Here is a 12,365-nt window from a genome sequence, read left to right as displayed (position 1 = left end):
CAGTCAAATGGGAGGATAATATGCCAAGCAGGTACAAACTCTGAAGGTGGGTGATTCCCCCAGCAATAACAAGGGTTTTCTTGCCTGTTCAGATATGATCTAGCTTCATTGTTTTATCTGTTTTAATGTTGATGGTATTACTTGGTGCTTTTGAAAACCAGAGACTGAGGGCAAGTCAAACTTGGCCTTTCTGCAATTTTATCCCCTGAGGTCAAACAGGGATGGAATAATCCAGATATTTGAAGACACCTGTGTGGTTCCAGACCCGCTCTCCCCCCATAGCCAGCAGTGAAGGAGCACAGCCCGGCAGCTCCCCCCACGGTTCCTGGATCTGGGGCCAAGAAGAGCCAGGCTGATCCTTCCTTCCTGGAACGGCCCTTTGCAGAGCTTTACCACGCGCTGCCCCTCCCCTGGGCTTGTGCCTCTGGAAACAGAATAACAGCAAAGGGCATTTTGACCCCATTTTAAGGTCTGAAAAATGCTTCCTTTACCACCGCCCCATGAGGTAGGAAGTTGGAGTGGTGGTTGTCACAGGGAGACTGAGGCTCAGAGAGCAAAAATGACTTGCCCGGTGCCCCAGCGAGGCGCTGTCAGAGCTGGGATCTGACCTCAGGCCCTCTGACTCTGGGACTAGGCACACGGCCCCACAGCACCCGGACTCTATAGGCGTGCTAGTGAGGGATGGAGGCGGATGCCCTTCTGTCCCCACATAACAAAGTGGGGCACAGAACGGGTTCTAGGTTCTGTTCTGCTCCTGATTCTGCTCGCCTCTCTTCTGATGGGGTACCAGAGAGCGGCTTTGAACTTGCATGGGGCCAGCCGAGGTCTTTGGAGACTGCCCCCTACCCCCAGCAAATCCCCAGCAGTCCAGAAATGCCCGCCTGGGACCAGGAGAGGGAGACGTGAACCAGGTGGGCCCCAGGAGCCCGTAGTAAGCTTCACGTGCTTGGAACGAACCAAGGCCTCTCTGGGAAAGGAAAGCCTGCCACCCCAAAGGGTCCAGCCAAGCCAAGAAGCAGAAGTTGTGGCTCAGAATGGTTCTGTCCCAGAATGCCCCTGGGCAGCTTGGCAGCCACATGGGCCGGTCTCTGCCCGTAGCTGTGCCCAACAAGGGCTGGCCAGCGCAGGCCAGGGTGGGCGGCAAGCTGAGGGAACACTCGGTCCTGGCAGTGGTTCCTAGTTCATCAGCATCCTGGGCTCGAGGCTTTGAGGAAGAGTCCCAACGCGACCCGGCCACAGTCAGTTTTATGTTGGAGCTAAGTGGGCAGGAACAAGCATGCAGCCATTCCCTGGCACCGCCGTGGCTTTCACAGCCTTCCCTACCCACCCTTGTCTCCCATTGGTGCCACGAAACACACCAGGACTCCTTGCAATAAAGTACCTCTCGCTCCTGAAAACTGGTGAAGATTCTGTCTGGTTAGTCGGTCCATGAGCATTGGTTAAACACTTCCCGTGACATGCCAGGTAGGGCACAAACGGTCAAAATTCTCCCTCAAAGAGCTCCCGTTCCAATGCCTGTGATGGAAGACCAATGATCCCATACAAAGCAGCGGCGATCGGCAGGGAGGTGTGGGGTTGGGGGAGGGGTCCTGCAGAGGAGGGGGGATTGGGGATCAGTTCTGCAGGAGGCCAGTAGGTGAAGGTCAGGAGCAGCATTCCAGGCACCAGGGAAGCCAGGAGAAGGACACACTGCACCCTCAGCCTTTTTACCACCCAAAACCATAGTGACAAGGAATTGTCTCTCATTTATCATGTGCAGATACGATAAAAAGAACGTGGGTGGGAGTTGCTTGGACACGTGCCTGTGTCTGTCTGCTGCCGTGGGCAGTGCCCAGCTTATGACCTGGGGAGGGGTACAGGCTCACAGCCTGGGGAGGGGTACAGGCACACAGCCTGGGGAGGGGTACAGGCACACAGCCTGGGGAGGGGTACAGGCTCACAGCCTGGGGGGCCACAGGCCCATGAGCCCCCTCCCACAGACACACACAGGCACACAGCCTGGGCTCAGGAAAGGTCAGGCAGAGTGTCTGCTAAGAGGAAGCTGACAGTAAAGGAGAGAGAGCCAGGCTGATGTCACCAAGAGGAAGCTGACCTAAGTGTGGGAGCCTTCTGGGGATGCTGCTTCTCCTGGGGCAGAGGTCAGAGGCAGATGTCTCACTCTGGCCTTGGACTTCCCAGGCAGCCTACACCGTCCAATCCCCAAGATCAACGACCAGGGAAGGTCTTGGGTCAGACCAGCCTGGCTCCGGGTCAGAGGCAGAGGGATTTATAGGGGGTGGGCATGGAGGTGAAGGCTACTGTGGCTGGAACATGTCCACAGCCTTAGAGGGGAGACAGTTGAACTGTACGGAGCCCAGGCCATGGATGGCACATGTGTCTTGCTCGGGAAGGCAGGGATGTGAGGAAGGGGCTGAGAAGAACCCAGATGGAAATAAAATAATAAATAATAGCCAGAAAAAGGCTAAATGACTTGCTCAGGGCCATACCGCTAATAAGGCTGAGGCAGGATTTGAACCTGGATCTTCCTGACCATGGCTTCCAGAGACCCCGAGGGAGGGAAGGGCAGCACCAGCCAAAGACCCCCAGCCCCTGGTGCCACCAGCCTACCCCCGGGCCCACAGGGAGCTCCTGTTTGCAGGCATTGGCTTCCTGGCAGCCTAGAGGGAACACTTCCTCTTATCAGCCTTAGATTAATTACCCAGGTTAACAGTAGGGATCACGGCTGATTATCTCAGGAGACTGATTGCAGGCTGCAGGGCCCGGCTGATTATCTCAGGAGACTGATTGCAGGCTGCAGGGCCCGGGCCAGCAGTCCCACAGTTTTCCTATAACTCATTACCAAAACAATCAGAAAACGTCAGGGCTGGAAGGACCACAGGCCAGCCCCTCCCTCAACACAAACCCCCTCTGTGACATACCTGAATGGGCAGCCCTGCAGCCCGGCTTAAACACCTCCAGTCATGAAGAACACCCTCCCTCCCTCCTGAAGCAGTATGCTGCTCTTGGGACAGCTCCAGGGCTTCGTTAGGAAGGAAGCCCAAACTGCTCTTTGCCGCTTGCCGCCTGGCTCCCCGTCCTGGCTTCTGGGGCCAGGCTGGAGCTGCCCTCCCTTCCACTGCTCTGACAGGAAGGCTTGGCTTCCCACGGGGGTCATGGTAGCCACTGGAATGGTGAGGGGGACTCAGAAAAATGGGGGTGTTTAGCCTGGAGAAGAGAGAGCTCGGGAGTAGGGGAGTTGTGAAGACACAATCACTTCATTGTTGAAGGCTTTATTAACCCTCTGATATGGGCCAGACCCTGTTGGAGCCAGATTTAGGCTTGATGCGACAGAAGGCCCAGCAGCCGTCTCCAGAGGACTCCAGAGTTGCCCGACCCTGGAGGTCTCCAGCAAAGGCTAGCGAACCCCTTGTCAGTGACGCGTTGGAGAAGGCATTCCTGGCCAAGGAGGCGAGATGAGGGCCCTCCGGGCCTTTCCACCTCAGAGAGCCTCTGGGCTTCTGGGCCTCGAGCTGCTGTCCTGAGCATCAGGGCGGGGCACAGCCATGGGTGAAGAGGTGCCAGGGGCCAAACAGGCCGTCCAGGGAGACGGTCCTCTGAGCAGCTCCGAGAGGATGCCTGTCCCCCTGGGGGGTCCAGCAGTCAGCACACATTTACGAAGCACTTACTAAGTGCCAGGCACTGTGCTCCACACTGGAGAGACAAAGAAAGGTAAAACCTGTCCCTGCCCTCAAGGAGCCCCCAGCCTACCTGCAGACAGCTCTAGGCAGGATAACCAGGAGCCAATGCACAGGAGGAAAGAGAGGGCATCATGGGGGATCAGGAAAGGCCGGGACCTCGGCTGGAACCCGAAGAAAACCAGGAGGCAGAGGGGGAGGGAGGCCCTCTGGGCTTGGAGAACAGCAAAGTGCCCAGAAGGGTCCAGAGCAAGGAGGCTACTGTCACTGCTCCAGGGAGTAAGGGGGGGCATGGGTGGAAAGGTGGGTGCTCAAAGGCCCAACAGAGCTGCTGGAGGCCACAGGGAGTCAATGGCGTTTATTGGGGAGGGGTGTGACATGCTCACACCTGAGCTTTAGGAAAACCACTTTGGAGGCTGAACAAGGGTGGACTGGCACGGGCAGAGGCTGCGGCCTTCTGCGGCCCCAGGCCCGAGAGGATGAGGGGCTGTTCCGGGGTGGGGGCAGGGCATACGTGAGATGCTACAGACTAGAGTCAATAGGACTGATTGGATGTGAGAGGTGAAAGAGAGTAAGGAGGCTGGGGAGATGCCCAGGCTGAGCATCAGCTGGGTGACGGATGGGGGACGATGGTGTCTCAGTGTCATGAGGGAGCTCAGAGTGGGGAGCAGGCAGAGGGGAAGGGAGGGCGTCCACTGGACATGCTGGACTAAGACATCACAGGACATCTAGTCTGAGACACCCCGGAGGCAGCCGACAGACGATAGGAGGCAGCCGACGGACGATAAGAGGCTGGGGTTGGGAGAGAAGTCAGGATGCAGCACAGAGAAGACAGGTGGATTTCCAGGAGTTGAAGAGATAACCACGTGAAGTGGTGGGAGAGAAGAGGCTGGATCGGAGGCTGGGTCCTAATGATGAAAGTTGTCCGAACATGGGATGGGACCCATTGGGAAGTAGTGAGCTCCCCGTCCCTGCAGGGCTCCAAGGCCCTCGTGTTAGGGATGTTTGTGCAGGATGTTCATGGCCGCCGGCAGATTGCACTAGAGTCCTATGAGGTCCCTGCTGGTTCTGAGGTCTGGGATTCTGGGAATCAAGCAGGCACAGTCAGGATCTGAGACTCAACCTGTAATTCTAGAGGCTCTAGACCAGCCCGAGACTCCACTGCAGTTGATGGTGGCAGAGAAGTGGCCCGGTGGCCCGGCAGCCCCTGCAGCAGACCCAGGCCTACCCGAGGCTCCCTGGGAGAAGGGTCGTGGGCTGGCCCGGCCTGCTCTTCCCGGAGGCTGCAAACAGCCACAGGGTTGATGGGGCCCTTGGCTCAGCTCCCACCCTGGGCCGCACAATGGCCACACCCGGCACCTCTAAGTGTGTTTTTCCAAAGCTGTTAACTCACAATACGTGCTTGACATTTCCTCTGCTAATCCTGGGGCTGCTGATCCAGCCCACAGAAGATAAGGTGGAGATACCGGGTCATTTTCCTAAGTTAGAACATGCTGGTAACAGGAGGGCAGTGGCCCTTTGCCTGGTACCAGGAAGGGCCCCCCTGGAAAGGAAGCTGAGATCTGGGCTTGGGAAATCTCTACAGGAAGGCTGGCCCCACCTTGGGGCTGTCCAGGTCCCTGTTGGAGGCCAAGCGTAATCTCACCTCTGGGCCCCCCACCCCCACCCCTGCCCTGGGCCTAGGCTGAGCCAGCCTGGGGGGGGGGGCAGGGGAAGTTTGCCCCCCCCCCCCCCCCCGCCTGAGAGGCTGACCAGCCTTGCTTCATTCCTTAGATTGAAGTGAATTCAGAACCAGTCTTTCACTCAAAAGGCAAGCAATCCTTTTATTGGGAGTTTGCCCAAAGCTCAGGGTAGTGCTGGGGTGGGCTACAGGGGAAAGGAGGGATAGCTCTGCCCCTGAGGAGGACCCAGTTTAGTTGGGGGAGGAAAGAATCCCAGAGCAGCAAGTGGCCTCAGACACCATCTAGAACAACTCTTTGCCAGCTCTTACTGAAATTCCAAGCCCAAATCAGCTCCTCTTCCATTGGAAGGAGCTCCACTGGGACTTCACTTCCTGTCTGAACTAAGGTCTTTCAGTCAGAGGTGCCAATGAAAACCCAACCAATAATTCAAGACAGTGTGAGTTCCTCTTCAAATAAATGTCTTGAGGGGAAGAAGGTGGTCACAAAGGGCTTCTCAGAGCAGTGGTCTTTGCAAGAAAGCCTTTGATGTGAGTGGAGCGGGTGAGGTGTCCTAGGATGGTGAATGAGGATTGGTTAGGGTGTTCCCCAAAGCTCTGTCCTAGGATACCTACTCTCTTCTCCTCCAGTCTCTCTCTGTCTCTCTCCCTTTCTCTCTTTCTCCTTTTCTCTCTCTATTTTTCTCCTCCCCCACTCTTTCTCTTTTTTCTTTTTCTTTCTCTCCCTCTCTCCTCTCTCCTCTCTTCTGTCTCTCTCCAAGTGTCTGTCTGTCTGTTTCTCTCTCTCTCTCTCTCACACACACACACATACACATCTCATTTCATCTCTCATCAGCTTCCACGGGTTTCATTATTACTTCTACACTAATGATCTCCAGTCCCTCCCCTGATCTTCCATCTCACATTAACCATTGCCTACCGGACATTTAAAACTGGACATCCTAATGACATTTCAAATTCAACATGTACAACCCAGAGCTCATTGTCTTTCCCTCCAAACTCTTCCTTTTACAAACTGCGCTACTTCTGATGAAGGTGTCACCATCTTTCCAGTCCCCCAGGGTCACCACTTTGGTGCCACTCTTGAGGATTCTTTCTCCTTTGCCCCGTGTATCAAATTAGTTGCCAAATCTTGATGTTCGTACCCACACCACAGTGTTCACCGACATCCCCTTCTCCATCAGTCACTGTTTCTTTCAATGGGTGTGGACAGCATTTTCCATCATGAGTCTTTTGGAGTTGTCTTAGATCCTTGCATTGCTGAGAAGAGCTAAGTCTATAAAGTCAGTCATCACACAATGTGGCTGTTACTGTGTACAATGTTCTCCTGGTTCTGCTCACTTCACTCTCCATCTGCCTAGAACTTTTAAAAATAAAATCTTAAATACTAATTGAAAGAATTAATCAAGCAGATCCACAAGGCAAAAAAAAAAAAAAGAAAAGAAACCAACACCGCAAACTCCAAAACCCATAGTAGTTAAATTTACCAATTCGATTCAGAAATAAGTTCAGCAAGTGATCAGAAGAAATACCTCGGAATGAAATGGAAAGGAATTGTGAATAACACAAGACTATTCTGCAGCCACCAGAAAATGGGGAGGGGGAGGAGAATGGAATAACATGTTCTGAAGAGCAATGGAACTCAGGATGCAGCCCAGGGTGACCTATCCTGCAGATCTGAGATTAATCATAAATGAAAAAAAATGTATGTTGAATAATAGGGGGACATTTGAAATCTTTTTATAGAGAAAATCAACCTGAAGAGATTATTTGCTTCTCAAATACCCCAAACACCAAAAATACAGGAGGAGTGAAGAAATGCGACCCAGGTCAGCAGCGGTAACAAAGCAACAGGAGCGAGACCCGAAAGAGAATTCTTTCTCAATTGACAGAAAGAGATCCGGGTGAAGGTGGAAATTCGGTGGAGGTCAGAGTAAGAGGCAGACCTGGGACAGGAGGGATGGAACCTGGCCATACCCGACCTACAGGTGAATCAATGTTGTTTTTTGGGGGGACTCCATTCCAACATCGGAAGGCATGTGAAAAGGGATGGGAGGGGATTAGGGGGATAGAGAGGAATGTGCAGGTGTCTCAGCAAATCCGGGGCTAGCAATGAGGGGAGGACACTCCTTCCCTTCTTAGTAAGAGAAGAGCTTGCAGAGGAATGAATGAGTGAGAAGGACTAAAAACGGGGAAAAGTACGGGGGCTTTCTTTGGTGGGGGCGTCCCCACTGATGATGCTCCTGTGGGTGAAGAGAGATTTCTTGTGAAGGAAGATAGGGACTTTGCACTGGGTGTGCTCTAGGGGATTTGGTGCTTGAAACGTCTATACATCCTACTTTGGGAAGGGGAAGTTGAAACTTCTGGGGGCCCCTGGTGCCTTGGAGTTGCAGGAAGACAGAAATCCAGGGCAGAGATTTAGAGTAAATGGGAATAAAAGGTAACCAGCAGAAGGTCTAGATCAGTGGCAGGCTCCCTAAGCAGGGACATGTTGGGGAAGGTCCCTACCATGGAGCAGTGTCCCTTCTGGCATCTGCAATAACTGCTTTGTTCTGAGCCTGAGGAACAATAGAAAAGGAGAATTTGTGGGGTAAGTTCTGATAGGCTATGACAGAAACTAAGTAGAGGGGAGACCTGAGAACAGAGACCTGGGAAGTTGTGAATGCATGACAAATACATAGAACATAGAGAAATTAGATAATCATGGGGGTCGTGAGTTAAAGAATAAGATTCTAGGGGGTTTAGAGTCTAGACAGAGAGAGAGAATGGATAATGAAGAGAGTGGGAGAAAGGCTTTTTTGGAAAGAGGTGCAAAAATGAAATTTGAAAAACTAATGAAGAAGACCAGTTGAAAGGGAGGAGAGGAAGGGGGAAGCTACTTAAAGGGAAAAAGAGTGAGGCAGGAGAATTCTATAACCAGGTAAAAACAGTAGAGAAAATGGAACTAAGAAGCAATATCTCTAAGGGAGAGAGGTGCCAAGTGAGAGGAGGGGACCGGGTGAGTGGAACAGAGCCAGGGGGAAGAGGGAACCTTAAAAAATGATGAAAGCAATTGAACGAATGTAGTACCATGTTTACCTCAGAAGAAGGAAAAAATATAACTTAAAAAATTAAACAATATTAGAGACATAGAGAGGAAAATATAAATCTAACTCACCCAACTTTAAATGTGAGTGGATTAAATAATCCAATGGAAAAAAGTGGCAGATCGGAAAAGAAAACCAAATGCCACAACCTGTTGCTGATAAGAAACACATTTAAAAAACAAAGACCTAAACAGAATGAAACTAAGGGGATGGTTTTAAACTTTCTAAGCTCTGTTTGCACTTTACATCAAAAGATGGAGTTAAATGCTGCCTTTAAAAAAAATTACTTATTCAGTATTTTATTTTTGCCCAGTCACATGTAAAAACAATTTTAACATGCATTTTTAGAACTTTGAGTTCCAAATTCTCTCCCTTCCTCCCTCCCCATCCCACTCCCTCATTTAGAAGGCAAGCAATTCAATATAGGTTATACATGTGTAGTCATGCAAAACACTTCTATAATAGTCATGTTGTGAAAGACTGTCTTTCATCCTATTTCCCTTCCTGTTTATTCTATCTCTTCTTTTACCCTGTCCCTCCTCGAAAGTGTTTTGCTTCTGACTACCTCTTCCCCCAATCTGCCCTCCTTTCTATCACTCCCCTTTTTCTTATCTACTTCTTCCCTCCTTTTCTGTAAGGTAAGATTTCTATACCCAATTGAGTGTGTATGTTATTCCCTCTTTAAGCGGGTTCTGATGAGAGTAAGGTTCACTCACTTTTCCTCACCTCCCCCCTCTTCCCCTCTACAGTAAAAGCTTTTTCTTTCCTCTTTTGTCTGAGATAATTTACCCCCTTTCTACCTTTCCCTTTCTCTTTCTCCCAATACATTCCTCTTTTGCCCCTTAATTTTATTTTTTAGATAACGTGCCTTCATATTCAACTCACACCTGTGCCCTCTGTCTATATATACTCCTTCTAACTACCCTAACAATGAGAAAGGTCTTATGAGTTACAAATATCATCTTCCCCTATAGGAATGTAAATAGTTTAAATTTATTAAGTTCCTTATGACTTCTCTTTTTTGTTTACCTTTTCATACTTCTCTTGAGTCTTGTATTTGAAAGTCAAATTTTCTATTTAGCTCTGGTCTTTTCTCAAGAATGAAATGCTGCCTTTAAAAAAAAAGATTTATTAATTTATTTATTTTTAGTTTTCAACATTCACTTCCACAAGATTTTGAGTTCCAAATTTTCTCCCCATCTCATCCCTCCCCCAACCCCAAGACAGCATGCATTCTGAATACTCTTTCCCCTAATCTGCCCTCCCTTCTATCTTCCCCCCCCCTTCTCTTATCCCCTTCCTCTTCTATTTTCCTGTGGGGCAGGATAGCTTTCTACACCCCATTGCCTGTATACCTTATTTCCCAGTTGCATGTGAAAACAATTTTTAACATGTGTTTTTAAAACTTTGGGTTCCAAATTTTCTCCCTTCCTCCCTCCCCACCTACCGTCATTGAGAAGGCAAGCAACTCAATACAGGTTATACATGTGTAGTCATACAAAACACTTCCAAAGTAGTCAAGCTGTGGAAAACTAAGTATATTTCCCTTCATCCTATCCCACCCCCTATTTATTCCATTCTCTCTTTTGACCCTGTCCCTCCTCAGAAGTATTCGCTTCTGACTAACCCCTCCCCCAAGATGCCCTCCCCTCTATCATCCCCCTGCTCTCTTATCCCCTTCCCCCCTATTTTCTTGTAGGTTAAGATAGCTTTCCATACCCAATTAAGTGTGTATGTTATTCCCTCCTTAAGCCAAATCTGATGAGAATAAGATTTACTCATTCCCTCTCACCTTCCCCCACTCCCCCTCCACTGTAAAAGCCTTTTCTTGTCTGTTTTATGTAAGATAATTTACCCCATTCTACCTCCCTCTTTCTCCTTCTCCCAGTTTAATCCTCTCTCACCCCCTAATTTTATTTTCTAGATATCACCCATTCGTCTTCAACCCACCCTGTGCCCTCTATCTATCAATCTATTTATACATATAATTTTTCCCCTCCAACTACCCTAATACTAACAAAGGTCTCATGAGTTACAAATATCATCTTTCCATGTAGGAATACAAACAGTTCAACTTTAATAAGTCCCTTATGATTTCTCTTTCCTGTTTACCTCTTCATGCTTCTCTTGAGTCTTGTATTTGAAAGTTGAATTTTCTATCCAGCTCTGGTCTTTTCATCCAGAATGCTTGAAAGTCCTTTATTTCACTGAATGTCCATTTTTCCCCCTGAGGAATTATACTCAGTTTCGCTGGGTAAGTGATTCTTGACTGTAATCCTATTTCCTTTGACCTCCGGAATATTATATTCCAAACACTCTGGTCCCTTAATGTAGAAGCTGCAATACAGCCTTTTTAAAGATTGACAAACTATCCTGCTGGTAGACCCTGTAATATTGTCATTTTTATTCATTAGTTTCTGACTTTCCCCATCATTTCCAATTTTGGATAAGTCTAACAGATGAAAGAGGAAAAATATGGAATTGAAGAGATTGCTGGATAAATTAGAGTTAAAAACCTTATGGCATCTTCTAAATGGGACAGCAAAAGAATATACATACTTCTCAGCCCCACATGGAACTTATACCAAAAAAAGATCAAACACTAGTGCACAAAAGTATTGCAGACAAATGTAAAAAGGTAGAAATGGTTAATACATCCTTTAAAGACCACAACATGATAAAAATAATAATTGGTTCAGGGACCACAAACAAAAAATTCAGATCCAAATGAAGACTTAATAATTAAATCCTAAATAACGAGTAGGTCAAAGAACAAATCATGGAAACAATTAATAGCCGTATACAAAAAATGATAATGATGAAAAACATACCAAAATTTCTGGGATGCAGCTAAAGTAATCCATGGGGGGGTGGGGTGAAAAATTATGTCCTTACAAACATACACTAACAAAATAGAAAAACAAAGGATTAATGGACTGAATATGCATTTTTAAAACAAAAAACTAAAATGCCAACAAATAAACTAAAAATAAGAACAAAAGAGAAGATATTAAAAATTGGAGAGGAAATAGATAAATTGGAAACAAAAAAACATAGATATTATAAATAAAAGTCTTCTTTGAGAAGACTAATAAAATTGCTAAACTGTTAGCTAATCTGACTAAAAAGAAAAGAGCAGAAAATCAAATTAATAAAATAACAAATGAGCAAAGTGAAATCACAGCAAAACCAGAAGAAATAAAAAGCTTAATCAGAACATATTATGCACAGCTATATGCTAACAAAACTAAGAACACAAAATAAGGAGAAGAATACCTTCAAAAATATAAAATACCTAAAGTAGGAGTGGGGAATCTGTGGCCTCAAGGCCACATATGGCCCTCTAGGTCCTCAAGTACAGCCTTTTGACTGAGTCCAAGTTTTACAGAACAAATTGTTTTAACAGAACAAATCCTTTTATTAAGGGGATTTGTTCTGTGAAGTTTGGATTCACTCAATGGGCTACACTTGAGGACCTAGAGGGCCACATGTGGCCTCAAGGCCACAGGTTCCCCACCTGTGACCTAAACTATCAGAAGACCAGTTAGAGGGCTTAAATAACCCAGTATCAGAAAAGAAAATAGATCTAATTGTAAAGGAATTACCCATACTTAGTACCCATACTTCAGAAATTATTTCCAAAAATTGAGAAAGAAAGCACCATACCAGAATCCTTTTGTGAGACAAATATAGTCCTAATATCCAAACCAGGGAAGGATAAAGTGCAGAAAGAAAATTATAGGCCACTTTTACTAATGAATATTGACTCAAAAAATCTGAAGCAAAATCCTATCAAATAGACTACAGTGATTTATCCAAAAGATCATTCATTATGACAAGGGAGATTTATACCAGAGACCTAAGGATGGTTCAGCATTAGGAAAACAATCAACATAATTAATCATATGAAAAATCAAAACATCCAAA

The sequence above is a fragment of the Vombatus ursinus genome, unplaced genomic scaffold (genome assembly GCF_900497805.2).
Source record: "Vombatus ursinus unplaced genomic scaffold, bare-nosed wombat genome assembly UNPS02014176.1, whole genome shotgun sequence".
Taxonomy (NCBI): Eukaryota; Metazoa; Chordata; class Mammalia; order Diprotodontia; family Vombatidae; genus Vombatus; species Vombatus ursinus.
Note: the sequence above shows the minus strand (reverse complement) of the source record.